The sequence below is a fragment of the Triturus cristatus genome, chromosome 10 (assembly GCF_964204655.1).
Source record: "Triturus cristatus chromosome 10, aTriCri1.1, whole genome shotgun sequence".
NCBI classification, from domain to species: Eukaryota; Metazoa; Chordata; class Amphibia; order Caudata; family Salamandridae; genus Triturus; species Triturus cristatus.
The window spans coordinates 846169669-846192887 of record NC_140593.1 but is presented as its reverse complement, the minus strand read 5'-3'; the positions used below and the strand labels follow the sequence as shown (position 1 = coordinate 846192887).

Sequence of the window (23219 nt, the reverse complement as noted above, 5' to 3'; positions counted from 1 at the left end):
CTTCTTAAGCTTGCATTGAGATAATAAGGTTTTAGAGGGTGCACATAAAAGCAGCTCATGCACAGTGTTTCTGCCCGGTCTCGAACCGGGGACCTTTCGCGTGTTAGGCGAACGTGATGACCACTACACTACAGAAACTAACTTGCTGTGTTTTACTGTTAGAGCAAGGTTCCTCTCAAGGATTCTCTCTACTTCTATTCTGCTGTATCAGCAGCCACTCAGGAAGCGAGGAGCAAGTGTGAAAACTGCAGAGATATCAGCCAACATGCTTGCAATTAGACGTATTAAAAATGTACTTATGCAGGCATCGACAGACAAATATCTGATGCCTAAATGCCAGCAAGTACAGCTTGGGAAAGCATCACCTGGGACACACACAGACTAAGCATGAAGGCAGAAAAAGCATGGATATCCGTTTTTCTTCTGAGGTTCAAAATAATTTGTGCAACAATGCGCCGAGTGTAATGAGAAATTGTCAGGCATTGTCAGTTTTGAGTAGGATTCGTATGCTTACCTCTAAAAAAGGGCTCGTCCGGGATTTGAACCCGGGACCTCTCGCACCCTAAGCGAGAATCATACCCCTAGACCAACGAGCCGAGGCACACAAGAGTCGCCTTTTGCACCGGCTCCGGGGGTTATTGGCAGGGAGTTGGTGAATGATTCACCCAAAGCAAGCAACTGCACATGCTGCTCTCTTCTGCAATATGGTTGCTGTCTTTTCCATGGCCGTCATCGAACAAGAAATGAAAATACCTCCATCCTTCAGACATTTTGTTTGCTCTAGGTGTATGCTCTCGGTGAGGACAATAAAACAATTTCTGCTCTCATGCCTTGCTTTCATCAAGTAGGCCCACCCTTCAGTACAAAAGGACGTGCAAACGAATGGCGCAAACTATCGTCACTTCTCTTTTTGAGCTGTCACTGATGCCCCTGGAGCACAGTACGTCACGCTGGTGAGGGATAGACAGCTTCCATTATCTCAGCTTTCCTATAAGTTGAGAGAGTAAATGCAAACAATAAGCTGCTGTTTCTGCCCGGTCTCGAACCAGGGACCTTTCGCGTGTAAAGCGAACGTGATAACCACTACACCACAGAAACAGATACTTTTGCCGCAATCTTCTTGGCATGTAGTGGGCTGGAAAGCACAGACCAAGGGCCAATGTCCATGAAGCTCAACGTTGGACCCTCCTTACCCGATCTCTTTCTTTGGAAGAAAGCAACGAGGACCACTTTTATTCCAAAAGGCGATTTTAAAACCATACCTGAAATCACGCTAGAAAAACACTTTGAATTTAATGTTCCTACACTGATGGTCCACCCCAGAAAAGCAGTTGCAAAGAAGTCCGGCACTGAAATTCTATACGCCAAAACTGGGAAACAGCGTGCAGGGAAAGGAACTTTTTCACCATACACGGCGTCTTATAGCATTGAAAAGAAGAAATGGTCCTACATAATAAGCAGCCTAAAAATAATTCCACAACATGGGCTCGTCCGGGATTTGAACCCGGGACCTCTCGCACCCGAAGGGAGAATCATACCCCTAGACCAACGAGCCTGATTCCCCTGTCAGCAATTTGAACAATTTCTGATGCGTCTTTCAGAAACAAAGCAGTGCTATTTGGCTGCTCTCTCTCTATGTGAGCCACACAAAGTCATGTTTTCTCTCAAGGTGTTGTTTTTTTCACTCTTGCAAGGAAGGGATCAGCCGATATCCTAGCTGCCAGTGAGCAGAAAAAAGGCACTGATGAGAACTGCAGGCACTTTCTGGCACTTGTACTTCTCTGCAAGTCCTGGACCCTTGCCCCATTAACTTCCACCCCAGAAGCAAGGGAGGGCCTGCCAATTCTTGCTCCTAAGAAAGAGGTGTTTGATTCTTGGATTCAAACACGCTCACTCAGCACTCAATGAGGCTCGATCAGGCGAGATTTATATGAGTGGCTCGCAGGACTGAAACACTCACCTGGGAGACCCAGGGTGGCTGAATTCCCAGAATGGCCATTGTTGGGCAAGTCACCTCCTTTCCTCCTGCCTCAATCTAGAATTGGCTGCAAATCACAAGATAGCGTTCAATGTCCGTGTGTACTGCCTACTCCCAGCTACCTCTCTGTCTTCCTTATGTATATTAAAATTCGCAAGGGGGGACCAATGACAATCTGCTCCTCCCACATAACCAGGAAGCCCTGTTGAACATGTCTGCCTGTGTTGTTGCAGGGACAGTGCCTTCTCCGCCCAAAAGGTGGCAGGAGAGCCTCACAACAAAGATGGGATCAACTGCTTAATGAGAAACCAGCACAGCAGTTAGTGTGATGGAGTGCAAATTTAACGGAAGGTGTGCCTGAGGTGTCCCTTCCAGGAATACATGGAATTGTGATTGAGGGCCCAGCCTGATCGTTGGTGGATTTCTCGTCATATGTTACAGGTCCGTGCAAAGATTGTGGTGTGTGGGGAATGCACTGCAAAAAAACAGGACGATTTAAGGGTGTAAAAGAGACCTGTCAGAAGTGGGATTTGAACCCACGCCTCCATGAGGAGACCAGAAGTCTCAGTTGCACTGAAGATCAAGCTCTCTTGAGTCTGGCGCCTTAGACCACTCGGCCATCCTGACAGCCCTGGCTATGTACAGGTCTGACTCTTCTGTCTGCACTTGCCAATGTTTGCACTTACAGCGTTCGCAGCAATGTCACAGGTGTAAAGGCCCCACAATACAACATGGCATGATAAAAAAAAAAGCTAGGCACAAGAGCGACCACTGATGGATGCGGATTACTTTGTTTCGTCTTGGAAAAGTAAAGGAAGTTTCCCACGGCTCGCTGGGTTCATGGACCGCCTCTTCTTAAGCTTGCATTGAGATAATAAGGTTTTAGAGGGTGCACATAAAAGCAGCTCATGCACAGTGTTTCTGCCCGGTCTCGAACCGGGGACCTTTCACGTGTTAGGCGAACATGATGACCACTACACTACAGAAATTAACTTGCTGGGTTTTACTGTTAGAGCAAGGTTCCTCTCAAGGATTCTCTCTACTTCTATTCTGCTGTATCAGCAGCCACTCAGAAAGCGAGGAGCAAGTGTGAAAACTGCAGAGATATCAGCCAACATGCTTGCAATTAGACGTATTAAAAATTTACTTATGCAGGCATCGACAGACAAATATCTGATGCCTAAATGCCAGCAAGTACAGCTTGGGAAAGCATCACCTGGGACACACACAGACTAAGCATGAAGGCAGAAAAAGCATGGATATCCGTTTTTCTTCTGAGGTTCAAAATAATTTGTGCAACAACGCGCCGAATGTAATGAGAAATAGTCAGGCATTGTCAGTTTTGAGTAGGATTCGTATGTTTACCTCTAAAAAAGGGCTCGTCCGAGATTTGAACCCGGGACCTCTCGCACCCTAAGCGAGAATCATACCCCTAGACCAACGAGCCGAGGCACACAAGAGTCACCTTTTGCACCGGCTCCGGGGGTTATTGGCAGCGAGTTGGTGAATGATTCACCCAAAGCAAGCAACTGCACATGCTGCTCTCTTCTGCAATATGGTTGCTGTCTTTTCCATGGCCGTCATCGAACAAGAAATGAAAATACCTCCATCCTTCAGACATTTTGTCTGCTCTAGGTGTAAGCTCTCGGTGAGGACAATAAAACAATTTCTGCTCTCATGCCTTGCTTTCATCAAGTAGGCCCACCCTTCAGTACAAAAGGACGTGCAAACGAATGGCGCAAACTATCGTCACTTCTCTTTTTGAGCTGTCACTGAAGCCCCTGGAGCACAGTACGTCACGCTGGTGAGGGATAGACAGCTTCCATTATCTCAGCTTTCCTATAAGTTGAGAGAGTAAATGCAAGCAATAAGCTGCTGTTTTTGCCCGGTCTCGAACCAGGGACCTTTCGCGTGTAAAGCGAACGTGATAACCACTACACCACAGAAACAGATACTCTTGCAGGAATCTTCTTGGCATGTAGTGGGCTGGAAAGCACAGACCAAGGGCCAATGTCCATGAAGCTCAACGTTGGACCCTCCTTACCCGATCTCTTTCTTTGGAAGAAAGGAACGAGGACCACTTTTATTCCAAAAGGCGATTTTAAAACCAAACCTGAAATCACGCTAGAAAAACACTTTGAATTTAATGTTCCTACACTGATGGTCCACCCCAGAAAAGCAGTTGCAAAGAAGTCCGGCACTGAAATTCTATACGCCAAAACTGGGAAACAGCGTGCAGGGAAAGGAACTTTCTCACCATACACGGCGTCTTATAGCATTGAAAAGAAGAAATGGTCCTATATAATAAGCAGCCTAAAAATAATTCCACAACATGGGCTCGTCTGGGATTTGAACCCGGGACCTCTCGCACCCGAAGCGAGAATCATACCCCTAGACCAACGAGCCTGACTCCCCTGTCAGCAATTTGAACAATTTCTGATGCGTCTTTCAGAAAAAAAGCAGTGCTATTTGGCTGCTCTCTCTCTATGTGAGCCACACAAAGTCATGTTTTCTCTCAAGGTGTTGTTTTTTTCACTCTTGCAAGGAAGGGATCAGCCGATATCCTAGCTGCCAGTGAGCAGAAAAAAGGCACTGATGAGAACTGCAGGCACTTTCTGGCACTTGTACTTCTCTGCAAGTCCTGGACCCTTGCCCCATAAACTTCCACCCCAGAAGCAAGGGAGGGCCTGCCAATTCTTGCTCCTAAGAAAGAGGTGTTTGATTCTTGGATTCAAACACGCTCACTCAGCGCTCGATCAGGCTCGATCAGGCGAGATTTATATGAGTGGCTCGCAGGACTGAAACACTCACCTGGGAGACCCAGGGTGGCTGAATTCCCAGAATGGCCATTGTTGGGCAAGTCACCTCCTTTCCTCCTGCCTCAATCTAGAATTGGCTGCAAATCACAAGATAGAGTTCAATATCCGTGTGTACTGCCTACTCCCAGCTACCTCTCTGTCTTCCTTATGTAAATTAAAATTCGCAAGGGGGGACCAATGACAATCTGCTCCTCCCACATAACCAGGAAGCCCTGTTGAACATGTCTGCCTGTGTTGTTGCAGGGACAGTGCCTTCTCCGCCCAAAAGGTGGCAGGAGAGCCTCACAACAAAGATGGGATCAACTGCTTAATGAGAAACCAGCACAGCAGTTAGTGTGATGGAGTGCAAATTTAACGGAAGGTGTGCCTGAGGTGTCCCTTCCAGGAATACATGGAATTGTGATTGAGGGCCCAGCCTGATCGTTGGTGGATTTCTCGTCATATGTTACAGGTCCGTGCAAAGATTGTGGTGTGTGGGGAATGCACTGCAAAAAACAGGACGATTTATGGGTGTAAAAGAGACCTGTCAGAAGTGGGATTTGAACCCACGCCTCCATGAGGAGACCAGAAGTCTCAGTTGCACTGAAGATCAAGCTCTCTTGAGTCTGGCGCCTTAGACCACTCGGCCATCCTGACAGCCCTGGCTATGTACAGGTCTGACTCTTCTGTCTGCACTTGCCAATGTTTGCACTTACAGCGTTCGCAGCAATGTCACAGGTGTAAAGGCCCCACAATACAACATGGCATGATAAAAAAAGAAGCTAGGCACAAGAGCGACCACTGATGGATGCGGATTACTTTGTTTCGTCTTGGAAAAGTAAAGGAAGTTTCCCACGGCTCGCTGGGTTCATGGACCGCCTCTTCTTAAGCTTGCATTGAGATAATAAGGTTTTAGAGGGTGCACATAAAAGCAGCTCATGCACAGTGTTTCTGCCCGGTCTCGAACCGGGGACCTTTCGCGTGTTAGGCGAACGTGATGACCACTACACTACAGAAACTAACTTGCTGTGTTTTACTGTTAGAGCAAGGTTCCTCTCAAGGATTCTCTCTACTTCTATTCTGCTGTATCAGCAGCCACTCAGGAAGCGAGGAGCAAGTGTGAAAACTGCAGAGATATCAGCCAACATGCTTGCAATTAGACGTATTAAAAATGTACTTATGCAGGCATCGACAGACAAATATCTGATGCCTAAATGCCAGCAAGTACAGCTTGGGAAAGCATCACCTGGGACACACACAGACTAAGCATGAAGGCAGAAAAAGCATGGATATCCGTTTTTCTTCTGAGGTTCAAAATAATTTGTGCAACAATGCGCCGAGTGTAATGAGAAATTGTCAGGCATTGTCAGTTTTGAGTAGGATTCGTATGCTTACCTCTAAAAAAGGGCTCGTCCGGGATTTGAACCCGGGACCTCTCGCACCCTAAGCGAGAATCATACCCCTAGACCAACGAGCCGAGGCACACAAGAGTCGCCTTTTGCACCGGCTCCGGGGGTTATTGGCAGGGAGTTGGTGAATGATTCACCCAAAGCAAGCAACTGCACATGCTGCTCTCTTCTGCAATATGGTTGCTGTCTTTTCCATGGCCGTCATCGAACAAGAAATGAAAATACCTCCATCCTTCAGACATTTTGTTTGCTCTAGGTGTATGCTCTCGGTGAGGACAATAAAACAATTTCTGCTCTCATGCCTTGCTTTCATCAAGTAGGCCCACCCTTCAGTACAAAAGGACGTGCAAACGAATGGCGCAAACTATCGTCACTTCTCTTTTTGAGCTGTCACTGATGCCCCTGGAGCACAGTACGTCACGCTGGTGAGGGATAGACAGCTTCCATTATCTCAGCTTTCCTATAAGTTGAGAGAGTAAATGCAAACAATAAGCTGCTGTTTCTGCCCGGTCTCGAACCAGGGACCTTTCGCGTGTAAAGCGAACGTGATAACCACTACACCACAGAAACAGATACTTTTGCCGCAATCTTCTTGGCATGTAGTGGGCTGGAAAGCACAGACCAAGGGCCAATGTCCATGAAGCTCAACGTTGGACCCTCCTTACCCGATCTCTTTCTTTGGAAGAAAGCAACGAGGACCACTTTTATTCCAAAAGGCGATTTTAAAACCATACCTGAAATCACGCTAGAAAAACACTTTGAATTTAATGTTCCTACACTGATGGTCCACCCCAGAAAAGCAGTTGCAAAGAAGTCCGGCACTGAAATTCTATACGCCAAAACTGGGAAACAGCGTGCAGGGAAAGGAACTTTTTCACCATACACGGCGTCTTATAGCATTGAAAAGAAGAAATGGTCCTACATAATAAGCAGCCTAAAAATAATTCCACAACATGGGCTCGTCCGGGATTTGAACCCGGGACCTCTCGCACCCGAAGGGAGAATCATACCCCTAGACCAACGAGCCTGATTCCCCTGTCAGCAATTTGAACAATTTCTGATGCGTCTTTCAGAAACAAAGCAGTGCTATTTGGCTGCTCTCTCTCTATGTGAGCCACACAAAGTCATGTTTTCTCTCAAGGTGTTGTTTTTTTCACTCTTGCAAGGAAGGGATCAGCCGATATCCTAGCTGCCAGTGAGCAGAAAAAAGGCACTGATGAGAACTGCAGGCACTTTCTGGCACTTGTACTTCTCTGCAAGTCCTGGACCCTTGCCCCATTAACTTCCACCCCAGAAGCAAGGGAGGGCCTGCCAATTCTTGCTCCTAAGAAAGAGGTGTTTGATTCTTGGATTCAAACACGCTCACTCAGCACTCAATGAGGCTCGATCAGGCGAGATTTATATGAGTGGCTCGCAGGACTGAAACACTCACCTGGGAGACCCAGGGTGGCTGAATTCCCAGAATGGCCATTGTTGGGCAAGTCACCTCCTTTCCTCCTGCCTCAATCTAGAATTGGCTGCAAATCACAAGATAGCGTTCAATGTCCGTGTGTACTGCCTACTCCCAGCTACCTCTCTGTCTTCCTTATGTATATTAAAATTCGCAAGGGGGGACCAATGACAATCTGCTCCTCCCACATAACCAGGAAGCCCTGTTGAACATGTCTGCCTGTGTTGTTGCAGGGACAGTGCCTTCTCCGCCCAAAAGGTGGCAGGAGAGCCTCACAACAAAGATGGGATCAACTGCTTAATGAGAAACCAGCACAGCAGTTAGTGTGATGGAGTGCAAATTTAACGGAAGGTGTGCCTGAGGTGTCCCTTCCAGGAATACATGGAATTGTGATTGAGGGCCCAGCCTGATCGTTGGTGGATTTCTCGTCATATGTTACAGGTCCGTGCAAAGATTGTGGTGTGTGGGGAATGCACTGCAAAAAAACAGGACGATTTAAGGGTGTAAAAGAGACCTGTCAGAAGTGGGATTTGAACCCACGCCTCCATGAGGAGACCAGAAGTCTCAGTTGCACTGAAGATCAAGCTCTCTTGAGTCTGGCGCCTTAGACCACTCGGCCATCCTGACAGCCCTGGCTATGTACAGGTCTGACTCTTCTGTCTGCACTTGCCAATGTTTGCACTTACAGCGTTCGCAGCAATGTCACAGGTGTAAAGGCCCCACAATACAACATGGCATGATAAAAAAAAAAGCTAGGCACAAGAGCGACCACTGATGGATGCGGATTACTTTGTTTCGTCTTGGAAAAGTAAAGGAAGTTTCCCACGGCTCGCTGGGTTCATGGACCGCCTCTTCTTAAGCTTGCATTGAGATAATAAGGTTTTAGAGGGTGCACATAAAAGCAGCTCATGCACAGTGTTTCTGCCCGGTCTCGAACCGGGGACCTTTCACGTGTTAGGCGAACATGATGACCACTACACTACAGAAATTAACTTGCTGTGTTTTACTGTTAGAGCAAGGTTCCTCTCAAGGATTCTCTCTACTTCTATTCTGCTGTATCAGCAGCCACTCAGAAAGCGAGGAGCAAGTGTGAAAACTGCAGAGATATCAGCCAACATGCTTGCAATTAGACGTATTAAAAATTTACTTATGCAGGCATCGACAGACAAATATCTGATGCCTAAATGCCAGCAAGTACAGCTTGGGAAAGCATCACCTGGGACACACACAGACTAAGCATGAAGGCAGAAAAAGCATGGATATCCGTTTTTCTTCTGAGGTTCAAAATAATTTGTGCAACAATGCGCCGAGTGTAATGAGAAATAGTCAGGCATTGTCAGTTTTGAGTAGGATTCGTATGTTTACCTCTAAAAAAGGGCTCGTCCGGGATTTGAACCCGGGACCTCTCGCACCCTAAGCGAGAATCATACCCCTAGACCAACGAGCCGAGGCACACAATAGTCACCTTTTGCACCGGCTCCGGGGGTTATTGGCAGCGAGTTGGTGAATGATTCACCCAAAGCAAGCAACTGCACATGCTGCTCTCTTCTGCAATATGGTTGCTGTCTTTTCCATGGCCGTCATCGAACAAGAAATGAAAATACCTCCATCCTTCAGACATTTTGTCTGCTCTAGGTGTAAGCTCTCGGTGAGGACAATAAAACAATTTCTGCTCTCATGCCTTGCTTTCATCAAGTAGGCCCACCCTTCAGTACAAAAGGACGTGCAAACGAATGGCGCAAACTATCGTCACTTCTCTTTTTGAGCTGTCACTGAAGCCCCTGGAGCACAGTACGTCACGCTGGTGAGGGATAGACAGCTTCCATTATCTCAGCTTTCCTATAAGTTGAGAGAGTAAATGCAAGCAATAAGCTGCTGTTTTTGCCCGGTCTCGAACCAGGGACCTTTCGCGTGTAAAGCGAACGTGATAACCACTACACCACAGAAACAGATACTCTTGCAGCAATCTTCTTGGCATGTAGTGGGCTGGAAAGCACAGACCAAGGGACAATGTCCATGAAGCTCAACGTTGGACCCTCCTTACCCGATCTCTTTCTTTGGAAGAAAGGAACGAGGACCACTTTTATTCCAAAAGGCGATTTTAAAACCAAACCTGAAATCACGCTAGAAAAACACTTTGAATTTAATGTTCCTACACTGATGGTCCACCCCAGAAAAGCAGTTGCAAAGAAGTCCGGCACTGAAATTCTATACGCCAAAACTGGGAAACAGCGTGCAGGGAAAGGAACTTTCTCACCATACACGGCGTCTTATAGCATTGAAAAGAAGAAATGGTCCTATATAATAAGCAGCCTAAAAATAATTCCACAACATGGGCTCGTCCGGGATTTGAACCCGGGACCTCTCGCACCCGAAGCGAGAATCATACCCCTAGACCAACGAGCCTGATTCCCCTGTCAGCAATTTGAACAATTTCTGATGCGTCTTTCAGAAACAAAGCAGTGCTATTTGGCTGCTCTCTCTCTATGTGAGCCACACAAAGTCATGTTTTCTCTCAAGGTGTTGTTTTTTTCACTCTTGCAAGGAAGGGATCAGCCGATATCCTAGCTGCCAGTGAGCAGAAAAAAGGCACTGATGAGAACTGCAGGCACTTTCTGGCACTTGTACTTCTCTGCAAGTCCTGGACCCTTGCCCCATAAACTTCCACCCCAGAAGCAAGGGAGGGCCTGCCAATTCTTGCTCCTAAGAAAGAGGTGTTTGATTCTTGGATTCAAACACGCTCACTCAGCACTCGATCAGGCTCGATCAGGCGAGATTTATATGAGTGGCTCGCAGGACTGAAACACTCACCTGGGAGACCCAGGGTGGCTGAATTCCCAGAATGGCCATTGTTGGGCAAGTCACCTCCTTTCCTCCTGCCTCAATCTAGAATTGGCTGCAAATCACAAGATAGAGTTCAATGTCCGTGTGTACTGCCTACTCCCAGCTACCTCTCTGTCTTCCTTATGTAAATTAAAATTCGCAAGGGGGGACCAATGACAATCTGCTCCTCCCACATAACCAGGAAGCCCTGTTGAACATGTCTGCCTGTGTTGTTGCAGGGACAGTGCCTTCTCCGCCCAAAAGGTGGCAGGAGAGCCTCACAACAAAGATGGGATCAACTGCTTAATGAGAAACCAGCACAGCAGTTAGTGTGATGGAGTGCAAATTTAACGGAAGGTGTGCCTGAGGTGTCCCTTCCAGGAATACATGGAATTGTGATTGAGGGCCCAGCCTGATCGTTGGTGGATTTCTCGTCATATGTTACAGGTCCGTGCAAAGATTGTGGTGTGTGGGGAATGCACTGCAAAAAACAGGACGATTTATGGGTGTAAAAGAGACCTGTCAGAAGTGGGATTTGAACCCACGCCTCCATGAGGAGACCAGAAGTCTCAGTTGCACTGAAGATCAAGCTCTCTTGAGTCTGGCGCCTTAGACCACTCGGCCATCCTGACAGCCCTGGCTATGTACAGGTCTGACTCTTCTGTCTGCACTTGCCAATGTTTGCACTTACAGCGTTCGCAGCAATGTCACAGGTGTAAAGGCCCCACAATACAACATGGCATGATAAAAAAAAAAGCTAGGCACAAGAGCGACCACTGATGGATGCGGATTACTTTGTTTCGTCTTGGAAAAGTAAAGGAAGTTTCCCACGGCTCGCTGGGTTCATGGACCGCCTCTTCTTAAGCTTGCATTGAGATAATAAGGTTTTAGAGGGTGCACATAAAAGCAGCTCATGCACAGTGTTTCTGCCCGGTCTCGAACCGGGGACCTTTCGCGTGTTAGGCGAACGTGATGACCACTACACTACAGAAACTAACTTGCTGTGTTTTACTGTTAGAGCAAGGTTCCTCTCAAGGATTCTCTCTACTTCTATTCTGCTGTATCAGCAGCCACTCAGGAAGCGAGGAGCAAGTGTGAAAACTGCAGAGATATCAGCCAACATGCTTGCAATTAGACGTATTAAAAATGTACTTATGCAGGCATCGACAGACAAATATCTGATGCCTAAATGCCAGCAAGTACAGCTTGGGAAAGCATCACCTGGGACACACACAGACTAAGCATGAAGGCAGAAAAAGCATGGATATCCGTTTTTCTTCTGAGGTTCAAAATAATTTGTGCAACAATGCGCCGAGTGTAATGAGAAATTGTCAGGCATTGTCAGTTTTGAGTAGGATTCGTATGCTTACCTCTAAAAAAGGGCTCGTCCGGGATTTGAACCCGGGACCTCTCGCACCCTAAGCGAGAATCATACCCCTAGACCAACGAGCCGAGGCACACAAGAGTCGCCTTTTGCACCGGCTCCGGGGGTTATTGGCAGCGAGTTGGTGAATGATTCACCCAAAGCAAGCAACTGCACATGCTGCTCTCTTCTGCAATATGGTTGCTGTCTTTTCCATGGCCGTCATCGAACAAGAAATGAAAATACCTCCATCCTTCAGACATTTTGTTTGCTCTAGGTGTATGCTCTCGGTGAGGACAATAAAACAATTTCTGCTCTCATGCCTTGCTTTCATCAAGTAGGCCCACCCTTCAGTACAAAAGGACGTGCAAACGAATGGCGCAAACTATCGTCACTTCTCTTTTTGAGCTGTCACTGATGCCCCTGGAGCACAGTACGTCACGCTGGTGAGGGATAGACAGCTTCCATTATCTCAGCTTTCCTATAAGTTGAGAGAGTAAATGCAAACAATAAGCTGCTGTTTCTGCCCGGTCTCGAACCAGGGACCTTTCGCGTGTAAAGCGAACGTGATAACCACTACACCACAGAAACAGATACTTTTGCCGCAATCTTCTTGGCATGTAGTGGGCTGGAAAGCACAGACCAAGGGCCAATGTCCATGAAGCTCAACGTTGGACCCTCCTTACCCGATCTCTTTCTTTGGAAGAAAGCAACGAGGACCACTTTTATTCCAAAAGGCGATTTTAAAACCATACCTGAAATCACGCTAGAAAAACACTTTGAATTTAATGTTCCTACACTGATGGTCCACCCCAAGAAAAGCAGTTGCAAAGAAGTCCGGCACTGAAATTCTATACGCCAAAACTGGGAAACAGCGTGCAGGGAAAGGAACTTTTTCACCATACACGGCGTCTTATAGCATTGAAAAGAAGAAATGGTCCTACATAATAAGCAGCCTAAAAATAATTCCACAACATGGGCTCGTCCGGGATTTGAACCCGGGACCTCTCGCACCCGAAGTGAGAATCATACCCCTAGACCAACGAGCCTGATTCCCCTGTCAGCAATTTGAACAATTTCTGATGCGTCTTTCAGAAACAAAGCAGTGCTATTTGGCTGCTCTCTCTCTATGTGAGCCACACAAAGTCATGTTTTCTCTCAAGGTGTTGTTTTTTTCACTCTTGCAAGGAAGGGATCAGCCGATATCCTAGCTGCCAGTGAGCAGAAAAAAGGCACTGATGAGAACTGCAGGCACTTTCTGGCACTTGTACTTCTCTGCAAGTCCTGGACCCTTGCCCCATTAACTTCAACCCCAGAAGCAAGGGAGGGCCTGCCAATTCTTGCTCCTAAGAAAGAGGTGTTTGATTCTTGGATTCAAACACGCTCACTCAGCACTCAATGAGGCTCGATCAGGCGAGATTTATATGAGTGGCTCGCAGGACTGAAACACTCACCTGGGAGACCCAGGGTGGCTGAATTCCCAGAATGGCCATTGTTGGGCAAGTCACCTCCTTTCCTCCTGCCTCAATCTAGAATTGGCTGCAAATCACAAGATAGCGTTCAATGTCCGTGTGTACTGCCTACTCCCAGCTACCTCTCTGTCTTCCTTATGTAAATTAAAATTCGCAAGGGGGGACCAATGACAATCTGCTCCTCCCACATAACCAGGAAGCCCTGTTGAACATGTCTGCCTGTGTTGTTGCAGGGACAGTGCCTTCTCCGCCCAAAAGGTGGCAGGAGAGCCTCACAACAAAGATGGGATCAACTGCTTAATGAGAAACCAGCACAGCAGTTAGTGTGATGGAGTGCAAATTTAACGGAAGGTGTGCCTGAGGTGTCCCTTCCAGGAATACATGGAATTGTGATTGAGGGCCCAGCCTGATCGTTGGTGGATTTCTCGTCATATGTTACAGGTCCGTGCAAAGATTGTGGTGTGTGGGGAATGCACTGCAAAAAAACAGGACGATTTAAGGGTGTAAAAGAGACCTGTCAGAAGTGGGATTTGAACCCACGCCTCCATGAGGAGACCAGAAGTCTCAGTTGCACTGAAGATCAAGCTCTCTTGAGTCTGGCGCCTTAGTCCACTCGGCCATCCTGACAGCCCTGGCTATGTACAGGTCTGACTCTTCTGTCTGCACTTGCCAATGTTTGCACTTACAGCGTTCGCAGCAATGTCACAGGTGTAAAGGCCCCACAATACAACATGGCATGATAAAAAAAAAAGCTAGGCACAAGAGCGACCACTGATGGATGCGGATTACTTTGTTTCGTCTTGGAAAAGTAAAGGAAGTTTCCCACGGCTCGCTGGGTTCATGGACCGCCTCTTCTTAAGCTTGCATTGAGATAATAAGGTTTTAGAGGGTGCACATAAAAGCAGCTCATGCACAGTGTTTCTGCCCGGTCTCGAACCGGGGACCTTTCACGTGTTAGGCGAACATGATGACCACTACACTACAGAAATTAACTTGCTGTGTTTTACTGTTAGAGCAAGGTTCCTCTCAAGGATTCTCTCTACTTCTATTCTGCTGTATCAGCAGCCACTCAGAAAGCGAGGAGCAAGTGTGAAAACTGCAGAGATATCAGCCAACATGCTTGCAATTAGACGTATTAAAAATTTACTTATGCAGGCATCGACAGACAAATATCTGATGCCTAAATGCCAGCAAGTACAGCTTGGGAAAGCATCACCTGGGACACACACAGACTAAGCATGAAGGCAGAAAAAGCATGGATATCCGTTTTTCTTCTGAGGTTCAAAATAATTTGTGCAACAATGCGCCGAGTGTAATGAGAAATAGTCAGGCATTGTCAGTTTTGAGTAGGATTCGTATGTTTACCTCTAAAAAAGGGCTCGTCCGGGATTTGAACCCGGGACCTCTCGCACCCTAAGCGAGAATCATACCCCTAGACCAACGAGCCGAGGCACACAAGAGTCACCTTTTGCACCGGCTCCGGGGGTTATTGGCAGCGAGTTGGTGAATGATTCACCCAAAGCAAGCAACTGCACATGCTGCTCTCTTCTGCAATATGGTTGCTGTCTTTTCCATGGCCGTCATCGAACAAGAAATGAAAATACCTCCATCCTTCAGACATTTTGTCTGCTCTAGGTGTAAGCTCTCGGTGAGGACAATAAAACAATTTCTGCTCTCATGCCTTGCTTTCATCAAGTAGGCCCACCCTTCAGTACAAAAGGACGTGCAAACGAATGGCGCAAACTATCGTCACTTCTCTTTTTGAGCTGTCACTGAAGCCCCTGGAGCACAGTACGTCACGCTGGTGAGGGATAGACAGCTTCCATTATCTCAGCTTTCCTATAAGTTGAGAGAGTAAATGCAAGCAATAAGCTGCTGTTTTTGCCCGGTCTCGAACCAGGGACCTTTCGCGTGTAAAGCGAACGTGATAACCACTACACCACAGAAACAGATACTCTTGCAGCAATCTTCTTGGCATGTAGTGGGCTGGAAAGCACAGACCAAGGGACAATGTCCATGAAGCTCAACGTTGGACCCTCCTTACCCGATCTCTTTCTTTGGAAGAAAGGAACGAGGACCACTTTTATTCCAAAAGGCGATTTTAAAACCAAACCTGAAATCACGCTAGAAAAACACTTTGAATTTAATGTTCCTACACTGATGGTCCACCCCAGAAAAGCAGTTGCAAAGAAGTCCGGCACTGAAATTCTATACGCCAAAACTGGGAAACAGCGTGCAGGGAAAGGAACTTTCTCACCATACACGGCGTCTTTTAGCATTGAAAAGAAGAAATGGTCCTATATAATAAGCAGCCTAAAAATAATTCCACAACATGGGCTCGTCCGGGATTTGAACCCGGGACCTCTCGCACCCGAAGCGAGAATCATACCCCTAGACCAACGAGCCTGATTCCCCTGTCAGCAATTTGAACAATTTCTGATGCGTCTTTCAGAAACAAAGCAGTGCTATTTGGCTGCTCTCTCTCTATGTGAGCCACACAAAGTCATGTTTTCTCTCAAGGTGTTGTTTTTTTCACTCTTGCAAGGAAGGGATCAGCCGATATCCTAGCTGCCAGTGAGCAGAAAAAAGGCACTGATGAGAACTGCAGGCACTTTCTGGCACTTGTACTTCTCTGCAAGTCCTGGACCCTTGCCCCATTAACTTCCACCCCAGAAGCAAGGGAGGGCCTGCCAATTCTTGCTCCTAAGAAAGAGGTGTTTGATTCTTGGATTCAAACACGCTCACTCAGCGCTCGATCAGGCTCGATCAGGCGAGATTTATATGAGTGGCTCGCAGGACTGAAACACTCACCTGGGAGACCCAGGGTGGCTGAATTCCCAGAATGGCCATTGTTGGGCAAGTCACCTCCTTTCCTCCTGCCTCAATCTAGAATTGGCTGCAAATCACAAGATAGAGTTCAATGTCCGTGTGTACTGCCTACTCCCAGCTACCTCTCTGTCTTCCTTATGTAAATTAAAATTCGCAAGGGGGGACCAATGACAATCTGCTCCTCCCACATAACCAGGAAGCCCTGTTGAACATGTCTGCCTGTGTTGTTGCAGGGACAGTGCCTTCTCCGCCCAAAAGGTGGCAGGAGAGCCTCACAACAAAGATGGGATCAACTGCTTAATGAGAAACCAGCACAGCAGTTAGTGTGATGGAGTGCAAATTTAACGGAAGGTGTGCCTGAGGTGTCCCTTGCAGGAATACATGGAATTGTGATTGAGGGCCCAGCCTGATCGTTGGTGGATTTCTCGTCATATGTTACAGGTCCGTGCAAAGATTGTGGTGTGTGGGGAATGCACTGCAAAAAACAGGACGATTTATGGGTGTAAAAGAGACCTGTCAGAAGTGGGATTTGAACCCACGCCTCCATGAGGAGACCAGAAGTCTCAGTTGCACTGAAGATCAAGCTCTCTTGAGTCTGGCGCCTTAGACCACTCGGCCATCCTGACAGCCCTGGCTATGTACAGGTCTGACTCTTCTGTCTGCACTTGCCAATGTTTGCACTTACAGCGTTCGCAGCAATGTCACAGGTGTAAAGGCCCCACAATACAACATGGCATGATAAAAAAAAAAGCTAGGCACAAGAGCGACCACTGATGGATGCGTATTACTTTGTTTCGTCTTGGAAAAGTAAAGGAAGTTTCCCACGGCTCGCTGGGTTCATGGACCGCCTCTTCTTAAGCTTGCATTGAGATAATAAGGTTTTAGAGGGTGCACATAAAAGCAGCTCATGCACAGTGTTTCTGCCCGGTCTCGAACCGGGGACCTTTCGCGTGTTAGGCGAACGTGATGACCACTACACTACAGAAACTAACTTGCTGTGTTTTACTGTTAGAGCAAGGTTCCTCTCAAGGATTCTCTCTACTTCTATTCTGCTGTATCAGCAGCCACTCAGGAAGCGAGGAGCAAGTGTGAAAACTGCAGAGATATCAGCCAACATGCTTGCAATTAGACGTATTAAAAATGTACTTATGCAGGCATCGACAGACAAATATCTGATGCCTAAATGCCAGCAAGTACAGCTTGGGAAAGCATCACCTGGGACACACACAGACTAAGCATGAAGGCAGAAAAAGCATGGATATCCGTTTTTCTTCTGAGGTTCAAAATAATTTGTGCAACAATGCGCCGAGTGTAATGAGAAATTGTCAGGCATTGTCAGTTTTGAGTAGGATTCGTATGCTTACCTCTAAAAAAGGGCTCGTCCGGGATTTGAACCCGGGACCTCTCGCACCCTAAGCGAGAATCATACCCCTAGACCAACGAGCCGAGGCACACAAGAGTCGCCTTTTGCACCGGCTCCGGGGGTTATTGGCAGCGAGTTGGTGAATGATTCACCCAAAGCAAGCAACTGCACATGCTGCTCTCTTCTGCAATATGGTTGCTGTCTTTTCCATGGCCGTCATCGAACAAGAAATGAAAATACCTCCATCCTTCAGACATTTTGTTTGCTCTAGGTGTATGCTCTCGGTGAGGACAATAAAACAATTTCTGCTCTCATGCCTTGCTTTCATCAAGTAGGCCCACCCTTCAGTACAAAAGGACGTGCAAACGAATGGCGCAAACTATCGTCACTTCTCTTTTTGAGCTGTCACTGATGCCCCTGGAGCACAGTACGTCACGCTGGTGAGGGATAGACAGCTTCCATTATCTCAGCTTTCCTATAAGTTGAGAGAGTAAATGCAAACAATAAGCTGCTGTTTCTGCCCGGTCTCGAACCAGGGACCTTTCGCGTGTAAAGCGAACGTGATAACCACTACACCACAGAAACAGATACTTTTGCCGCAATCTTCTTGGCATGTAGTGGGCTGGAAAGCACAGACCAAGGGCCAATGTCCATGAAGCTCAACGTTGGACCCTCCTTACCCGATCTCTTTCTTTGGAAGAAAGCAACGAGGACCACTTTTATTCCAAAAGGCGATTTTTAAACCATACCTGAAATCACGCTAGAAAAACACTTTGAATTTAATGTTCCTACACTGATGGTCCACCCCAGAAAAGCAGTTGCAAAGAAGTCCGGCACTGAAATTCTATACGCCAAAACTGGGAAACAGCGTGCAGGGAAAGGAACTTTTTCACCATACACGGCGTCTTATAGCATTGAAAAGAAGAAATGGTCCTACATAATAAGCAGCCTAAAAATAATTCCACAACATGGGCTCGTCCGGGATTTGAACCCGGGACCTCTCGCACCCGAAGTGAGAATCATACCCCTAGACCAACGAGCCTGATTCCCCTGTCAGCAATTTGAACAATTTCTGATGCGTCTTTCAGAAACAAAGCAGTGCTATTTGGCTGCTCTCTCTCTATGTGAGCCACACAAAGTCATGTTTTCTCTCAAGGTGTTGTTTTTTTCACTCTTGCAAGGAAGGGATCAGCCGATATCCTAGCTGCCAGTGAGCAGAAAAAAGGCACTGATGAGAACTGCAGGCACTTTCTGGCACTTGTACTTCTCTGCAAGTCCTGGACCCTTGCCCCATTAACTTCCACCCCAGAAGCAAGGGAGGGCCTGCCAATTCTTGCTCCTAAGAAAGAGGTGTTTGATTCTTGGATTCAAACACGCTCACTCAGCACTCAATGAGGCTCGATCAGGCGAGATTTATATGAGTGGCTCGCAGGACTGAAACACTCACCTGGGAGACCCAGGGTGGCTGAATTCCCAGAATGGCCATTGTTGGGCAAGTCACCTCCTTTCCTCCTGCCTCAATCTAGAATTGGCTGCAAATCACAAGATAGCGTTCAATGTCCGTGTGTACTGCCTACTCCCAGCTACCTCTCTGTCTTCCTTATGTAAATTAAAATTCGCAAGGGGGGACCAATGACAATCTGCTCCTCCCACATAACCAGGAAGCCCTGTTGAACATGTCTGCCTGTGTTGTTGCAGGGACAGTGCCTTCTCCGCCCAAAAGGTGGCAGGAGAGCCTCACAACAAAGATGGGATCAACTGCTTAATGAGAAACCAGCACAGCAGTTAGTGTGATGGAGTGCAAATTTAACGGAAGGTGTGCCTGAGGTGTCCCTTCCAGGAATACATGGAATTGTGATTGAGGGCCCAGCCTGATCGTTGGTGGATTTCTCGTCATATGTTACAGTTCCGTGCAAAGATTGTGGTGTGTGTGGAATGCACTGCAAAAAAACAGGACGATTTAAGGGTGTAAAAGAGACCTGTCAGAAGTGGGATTTGAACCCACGCCTCCATGAGGAGACCAGAAGTCTCAGTTGCACTGAAGATCAAGCTCTCTTGAGTCTGGCGCCTTAGACCACTCGGCCATCCTGACAGCCCTGGCTATGTACAGGTCTGACTCTTCTGTCTGCACTTGCCAATGTTTGCACTTACAGCGTTCGCAGCAATGTCACAGGTGTAAAGGCCCCACAATACAACATGGCATGATAAAAAAAAAAGCTAGGCACAAGAGCGACCACTGATGGATGCGGATTACTTTGTTTCGTCTTGGAAAAGTAAAGGAAGTTTCCCACGGCTCGCTGGGTTCATGGACCGCCTCTTCTTAAGCTTGCATTGAGATAATAAGGTTTTAGAGGGTGCACATAAAAGCAGCTCATGCACAGTGTTTCTGCCCGGTCTCGAACCGGGGACCTTTCACGTGTTAGGCGAACATGATGACCACTACACTACAGAAATTAACTTGCTGTGTTTTACTGTTAGAGCAAGGTTCCTCTCAAGGATTCTCTCTACTTCTATTCTGCTGTATCAGCAGCCACTCAGAAAGCGAGGAGCAAGTGTGAAAACTGCAGAGATATCAGCCAACATGCTTGCAATTAGACGTATTAAAAATTTACTTATGCAGGCATCGACAGACAAATATCTGATGCCTAAATGCCAGCAAGTACAGCTTGGGAAAGCATCACCTGGGACACACACAGACTAAGCATGAAGGCAGAAAAAGCATGGATATCCGTTTTTCTTCTGAGGTTCAAAATAATTTGTGCAACAATGCGCCGAGTGTAATGAGAAATAGTCAGGCATTGTCAGTTTTGAGTAGGATTCGTATGTTTACCTCTAAAAAAGGGCTCGTCCGGGATTTGAACCCGGGACCTCTCGCACCCTAAGCGAGAATCATACCCCTAGACCAACGAGCCGAGGCACACAAGAGTCACCTTTTGCACCGGCTCCGGGGGTTATTGGCAGCGAGTTGGTGAATGATTCACCCAAAGCAAGCAACTGCACATGCTGCTCTCTTCTGCAATATGGTTGCTGTCTTTTCCATGGCCGTCATCGAACAAGAAATGAAAATACCTCCATCCTTCAGACATTTTGTCTGCTCTAGGTGTAAGCTCTCGGTGAGGACATTAAAACAATTTCTGCTCTCATGCCTTGCTTTCATCAAGTAGGCCCACCCTTCAGTACAAAAGGACGTGCAAACGAATGGCGCAAACTATCGTCACTTCTCTTTTTGAGCTGTCACTGAAGCCCCTGGAGCACAGTACGTCACGCTGGTGAGGGATAGACAGCTTCCATTATCTCAGCTTTCCTATAAGTTGAGAGAGTAAATGCAAGCAATAAGCTGCTGTTTTTGCCCGGTCTCGAACCAGGGACCTTTCGCGTGTAAAGCGAACGTGATAACCACTACACCACAGAAACAGATACTCTTGCAGCAATCTTCTTGGCATGTAGTGGGCTGGAAAGCACAGACCAAGGGACAATGTCCATGAAGCTCAACGTTGGACCCTCCTTACCCGATCTCTTTCTTTGGAAGAAAGGAACGAGGACCACTTTTATTCCAAAAGGCGATTTTAAAACCAAACCTGAAATCACGCTAGAAAAACACTTTGAATTTAATGTTCCTACACTGATGGTCCACCCCAGAAAAGCAGTTGCAAAGAAGTCCGGCACTGAAATTCTATACGCCAAAACTGGGAAACAGCGTGCAGGGAAAGGAACTTTCTCACCATACACGGCGTCTTATAGCATTGAAAAGAAGAAATGGTCCTATATAATAAGCAGCCTAAAAATAATTCCACAACATGGGCTCGTCCGGGATTTGAACCCGGGACCTCTCGCACCCGAAGCGAGAATCATACCCCTAGACCAACGAGCCTGATTCCCCTGTCAGCAATTTGAACAATTTCTGATGCGTCTTTCAGAAACAAAGCAGTGCTATTTGGCTGCTCTCTCTCTATGTGAGCCACACAAAGTCATGTTTTCTCTCAAGGTGTTGTTTTTTTCACTCTTGCAAGGAAGGGATCAGCCGATATCCTAGCTGCCAGTGAGCAGAAAAAAGGCACTGATGAGAACTGCAGGCACTTTCTGGCACTTGTACTTCTCTGCAAGTCCTGGACCCTTGCCCCATAAACTTCCACCCCAGAAGCAAGGGAGGGCCTGCCAATTCTTGCTCCTAAGAAAGAGGTGTTTGATTCTTGGATTCAAACACGCTCACTCAGCACTCGATCAGGCTCGATCAGGCGAGATTTATATGAGTGGCTCGCAGGACTGAAACACTCACCTGGGAGACCCAGGGTGGCTGAATTCCCAGAATGGCCATTGTTGGGCAAGTCACCTCCTTTCCTCCTGCCTCAATCTAGAATTGGCTGCAAATCACAAGATAGAGTTCAATGTCCGTGTGTACTGCCTACTCCCAGCTACCTCTCTGTCTTCCTTATGTAAATTAAAATTCGCAAGGGGGGACCAATGACAATCTGCTCCTCCCACATAACCAGGAAGCCCTGTTGAACATGTCTGCCTGTGTTGTTGCAGGGACAGTGCCTTCTCCGCCCAAAAGGTGGCAGGAGAGCCTCACAACAAAGATGGGATCAACTGCTTAATGAGAAACCAGCACAGCAGTTAGTGTGATGGAGTGCAAATTTAACGGAAGGTGTGCCTGAGGTGTCCCTTCCAGGAATACATGGAATTGTGATTGAGGGCCCAGCCTGATCGTTGGTGGATTTCTCGTCATATGTTACAGGTCCGTGCAAAGATTGTGGTGTGTGGGGAATGCACTGCAAAAAACAGGACGATTTATGGGTGTAAAATAGACCTGTCAGAAGTGGGATTTGAACCCACGCCTCCATGAGGAGACCAGAAGTCTCAGTTGCACTGAAGATCAAGCTCTCTTGAGTCTGGCGCCTTAGACCACTCGGCCATCCTGACAGCCCTGGCTATGTACAGGTCTGACTCTTCTGTCTGCACTTGCCAATGTTTGCACTTACAGCGTTCGCAGCAATGTCACAGGTGTAAAGGCCCCACAATACAACATGGCATGATAAAAAAAAAAAGCTAGGCACAAGAGCGACCACTGATGGATGCGGATTACTTTGTTTCGTCTTGGAAAAGTAAAGGAAGTTTCCCACGGCTCGCTGGGTTCATGGACCGCCTCTTCTTAAGCTTGCATTGAGATAATAAGGTTTTAGAGGGTGCACATAAAAGCAGCTCATGCACAGTGTTTCTGCCCGGTCTCGAACCGGGGACCTTTCGCGTGTTAGGCGAACGTGATGACCACTACACTACAGAAATTAACTTGCTGTGTTTTACTGTTAGAGCAAGGTTCCTCTCAAGGATTCTCTCTACTTCTATTCTGCTGTATCAGCAGCCACTCAGAAAGCGAGGAGCAAGTGTGAAAACTGCAGAGATATCAGCCAACATGCTTGCAATTAGACGTATTAAAAATTTACTTATGCAGGCATCGACAGACAAATATCTGATGCCTAAATGCCAGCAAGTACAGCTTGGGAAAGCATCACCTGGGACACACACAGACTAAGCATGAAGGCAGAAAAAGCATGGATATCCGTTTTTCTTCTGAGGTTCAAAATAATTTGTGCAACAATGCGCCGAATGTAATGAGAAATAGTCAGGCATTGTCAGTTTTGAGTAGGATTCGTATGTTTACCTCTAAAAAAGGGCTCGTCCGAGATTTGAACCCGGGACCTCTCACAACCTAAGCGAGAATCATACCCCTAGACCA

General features: G+C 47.1%; 27 non-coding genes across 27 annotated transcripts; all 27 read right to left on the bottom strand.

Moving 5' to 3' along the window:
• Positions 1 to 65: 65 nt before the first annotated feature.
• Positions 66 to 138, bottom strand: TRNAV-AAC (transfer RNA valine (anticodon AAC)). The gene has a single exon. It is a non-coding gene; the product is annotated as a tRNA-Val (tRNA).
• Positions 139 to 524: 386 nt separating this feature from the next.
• Positions 525 to 596, bottom strand: TRNAP-AGG (transfer RNA proline (anticodon AGG)). The gene has a single exon. It is a non-coding gene; the product is annotated as a tRNA-Pro (tRNA).
• Positions 597 to 1025: 429 nt separating this feature from the next.
• TRNAV-UAC (transfer RNA valine (anticodon UAC)) lies at positions 1026 to 1098 on the bottom strand. Its single transcript has one exon. It is a non-coding gene; the product is annotated as a tRNA-Val (tRNA).
• A 1395-nt stretch (positions 1099 to 2493) lies between these two features.
• TRNAL-CAA (transfer RNA leucine (anticodon CAA)) lies at positions 2494 to 2605 on the bottom strand. Its single transcript has 2 exons — positions 2568 to 2605; positions 2494 to 2539 (listed from the first exon to the last, which is right to left on the bottom strand). It is a non-coding gene; the product is annotated as a tRNA-Leu (tRNA).
• A 2716-nt stretch (positions 2606 to 5321) lies between these two features.
• On the bottom strand, positions 5322 to 5433 carry TRNAL-CAA (transfer RNA leucine (anticodon CAA)). The gene is made up of 2 exons: positions 5396 to 5433; positions 5322 to 5367 (listed from the first exon to the last, which is right to left on the bottom strand). It is a non-coding gene; the product is annotated as a tRNA-Leu (tRNA).
• A 289-nt stretch (positions 5434 to 5722) lies between these two features.
• Positions 5723 to 5795, bottom strand: TRNAV-AAC (transfer RNA valine (anticodon AAC)). Its single transcript has one exon. It is a non-coding gene; the product is annotated as a tRNA-Val (tRNA).
• Positions 5796 to 6181: 386 nt separating this feature from the next.
• On the bottom strand, positions 6182 to 6253 carry TRNAP-AGG (transfer RNA proline (anticodon AGG)). Its single transcript has one exon. It is a non-coding gene; the product is annotated as a tRNA-Pro (tRNA).
• A 429-nt stretch (positions 6254 to 6682) lies between these two features.
• On the bottom strand, positions 6683 to 6755 carry TRNAV-UAC (transfer RNA valine (anticodon UAC)). Its single transcript has one exon. It is a non-coding gene; the product is annotated as a tRNA-Val (tRNA).
• Positions 6756 to 8150: 1395 nt separating this feature from the next.
• Positions 8151 to 8262, bottom strand: TRNAL-CAA (transfer RNA leucine (anticodon CAA)). Its single transcript has 2 exons — positions 8225 to 8262; positions 8151 to 8196 (listed from the first exon to the last, which is right to left on the bottom strand). It is a non-coding gene; the product is annotated as a tRNA-Leu (tRNA).
• A 748-nt stretch (positions 8263 to 9010) lies between these two features.
• Positions 9011 to 9082, bottom strand: TRNAP-AGG (transfer RNA proline (anticodon AGG)). The gene has a single exon. It is a non-coding gene; the product is annotated as a tRNA-Pro (tRNA).
• Positions 9083 to 9969: 887 nt separating this feature from the next.
• TRNAP-CGG (transfer RNA proline (anticodon CGG)) lies at positions 9970 to 10041 on the bottom strand. Its single transcript has one exon. It is a non-coding gene; the product is annotated as a tRNA-Pro (tRNA).
• A 937-nt stretch (positions 10042 to 10978) lies between these two features.
• TRNAL-CAA (transfer RNA leucine (anticodon CAA)) lies at positions 10979 to 11090 on the bottom strand. The gene is made up of 2 exons: positions 11053 to 11090; positions 10979 to 11024 (listed from the first exon to the last, which is right to left on the bottom strand). It is a non-coding gene; the product is annotated as a tRNA-Leu (tRNA).
• A 289-nt stretch (positions 11091 to 11379) lies between these two features.
• Positions 11380 to 11452, bottom strand: TRNAV-AAC (transfer RNA valine (anticodon AAC)). The gene has a single exon. It is a non-coding gene; the product is annotated as a tRNA-Val (tRNA).
• Positions 11453 to 11838: 386 nt separating this feature from the next.
• Positions 11839 to 11910, bottom strand: TRNAP-AGG (transfer RNA proline (anticodon AGG)). The gene has a single exon. It is a non-coding gene; the product is annotated as a tRNA-Pro (tRNA).
• Positions 11911 to 12339: 429 nt separating this feature from the next.
• On the bottom strand, positions 12340 to 12412 carry TRNAV-UAC (transfer RNA valine (anticodon UAC)). Its single transcript has one exon. It is a non-coding gene; the product is annotated as a tRNA-Val (tRNA).
• A 386-nt stretch (positions 12413 to 12798) lies between these two features.
• Positions 12799 to 12870, bottom strand: TRNAP-CGG (transfer RNA proline (anticodon CGG)). Its single transcript has one exon. It is a non-coding gene; the product is annotated as a tRNA-Pro (tRNA).
• Positions 12871 to 14668: 1798 nt separating this feature from the next.
• On the bottom strand, positions 14669 to 14740 carry TRNAP-AGG (transfer RNA proline (anticodon AGG)). The gene has a single exon. It is a non-coding gene; the product is annotated as a tRNA-Pro (tRNA).
• Positions 14741 to 15627: 887 nt separating this feature from the next.
• On the bottom strand, positions 15628 to 15699 carry TRNAP-CGG (transfer RNA proline (anticodon CGG)). The gene has a single exon. It is a non-coding gene; the product is annotated as a tRNA-Pro (tRNA).
• A 937-nt stretch (positions 15700 to 16636) lies between these two features.
• On the bottom strand, positions 16637 to 16748 carry TRNAL-CAA (transfer RNA leucine (anticodon CAA)). Its single transcript has 2 exons — positions 16711 to 16748; positions 16637 to 16682 (listed from the first exon to the last, which is right to left on the bottom strand). It is a non-coding gene; the product is annotated as a tRNA-Leu (tRNA).
• Positions 16749 to 17037: 289 nt separating this feature from the next.
• TRNAV-AAC (transfer RNA valine (anticodon AAC)) lies at positions 17038 to 17110 on the bottom strand. Its single transcript has one exon. It is a non-coding gene; the product is annotated as a tRNA-Val (tRNA).
• A 386-nt stretch (positions 17111 to 17496) lies between these two features.
• Positions 17497 to 17568, bottom strand: TRNAP-AGG (transfer RNA proline (anticodon AGG)). Its single transcript has one exon. It is a non-coding gene; the product is annotated as a tRNA-Pro (tRNA).
• Positions 17569 to 17997: 429 nt separating this feature from the next.
• On the bottom strand, positions 17998 to 18070 carry TRNAV-UAC (transfer RNA valine (anticodon UAC)). The gene has a single exon. It is a non-coding gene; the product is annotated as a tRNA-Val (tRNA).
• A 385-nt stretch (positions 18071 to 18455) lies between these two features.
• TRNAP-CGG (transfer RNA proline (anticodon CGG)) lies at positions 18456 to 18527 on the bottom strand. The gene has a single exon. It is a non-coding gene; the product is annotated as a tRNA-Pro (tRNA).
• A 938-nt stretch (positions 18528 to 19465) lies between these two features.
• Positions 19466 to 19577, bottom strand: TRNAL-CAA (transfer RNA leucine (anticodon CAA)). Its single transcript has 2 exons — positions 19540 to 19577; positions 19466 to 19511 (listed from the first exon to the last, which is right to left on the bottom strand). It is a non-coding gene; the product is annotated as a tRNA-Leu (tRNA).
• Positions 19578 to 20325: 748 nt separating this feature from the next.
• Positions 20326 to 20397, bottom strand: TRNAP-AGG (transfer RNA proline (anticodon AGG)). Its single transcript has one exon. It is a non-coding gene; the product is annotated as a tRNA-Pro (tRNA).
• An 887-nt stretch (positions 20398 to 21284) lies between these two features.
• TRNAP-CGG (transfer RNA proline (anticodon CGG)) lies at positions 21285 to 21356 on the bottom strand. Its single transcript has one exon. It is a non-coding gene; the product is annotated as a tRNA-Pro (tRNA).
• Positions 21357 to 22293: 937 nt separating this feature from the next.
• TRNAL-CAA (transfer RNA leucine (anticodon CAA)) lies at positions 22294 to 22405 on the bottom strand. Its single transcript has 2 exons — positions 22368 to 22405; positions 22294 to 22339 (listed from the first exon to the last, which is right to left on the bottom strand). It is a non-coding gene; the product is annotated as a tRNA-Leu (tRNA).
• Positions 22406 to 23219: the final 814 nt, after the last annotated feature.